This window comes from Polistes fuscatus, unplaced genomic scaffold, assembly GCF_010416935.1.
Source record: "Polistes fuscatus isolate 324 unplaced genomic scaffold, CU_Pfus_HIC Scaffold22, whole genome shotgun sequence".
Classification (NCBI taxonomy): Eukaryota; Metazoa; Arthropoda; class Insecta; order Hymenoptera; family Vespidae; genus Polistes; species Polistes fuscatus.
In genome coordinates, this window is record NW_025113099.1 from 3,253,934 (window position 1) to 3,254,983 (window position 1,050).

Consider the following 1,050-nt stretch of genomic DNA (forward strand, 5'->3'; position numbering starts at 1 on the left):
TTTTATTATAATATTGAAATAACAAACACTATTTAACGGTTCATTTTTGACAATATATCGTGAAAATTATATTGAATTAATTTAGTTTCAAATAATGTGATGCGAAATAACTGATAAACTCATTTTTGTTTTTAATTTTGACTTAAATCGTAATGACTCAGCTTCATAATTATGGGCACATATATTTGATTAGATTTTTATTCTTATTTATATTTTCTATCATATTATTAAAATATGTTAGCTTTTTTATTTTTATTTTTATCACTAAAATACAAATCCAAGTTTACCCCCATGAAAAAAGGTTCTCTCCATTTGCCCCAAGTATTTCTTTTCCTACTACTACTACTACTCATCATCTGCCACTTTCATTAAATTATCGAAATATCTTTACTTGTTTTTTCTTCTTTTTTTTTATTGCGAGAACTGAAATCCAAGATAACGCAAAATGGGGGTTCCCCTCTCTATCCCTTTTATCCCTTGCCTTTTCATTTATCTTCGATTACTTTTCTTTCCATTTCCTTTTTATTGGATTTGCCCATGTCATACTACTACTCAATGGACGACAATATCGTTCGATTTTATCGTATCGATTGTGTCACGGAATTTGAATATTCAAACGTTGTCACAGTCTCTGCACGACGCGATGAAAACTCGACATTATTGTTAAACGTCAATGTATCTCTTTCTCTTTCTCTTTCTCTCTGTGCATGTATATATGTGTGTGTGTGTGTGTGTCTACCTACTCTATAGAAAATATTTATTCGTACAAAAGCATTGTTTTAAATTTAGAAATTACACGTATCTTCATATCATTATATCTTATCTCTTCCTCTTTCTTATGTCACGCGTTTCATGCCACTGGTGAATCATATATATACGTTGGTTAAAAAAGAAGATAAAAGTATTAAATCCAACCCGTCACACCGATTACCACCCAACAGTCAAACAATTACTCTCTGTGTGACGCGGAAATGAAATTGGTACGAAAAAGAAAAAAAGAAAAAAAAAAGAAAGAAAGAGAACAAAGAATGGGAGAACATTACGATTCGC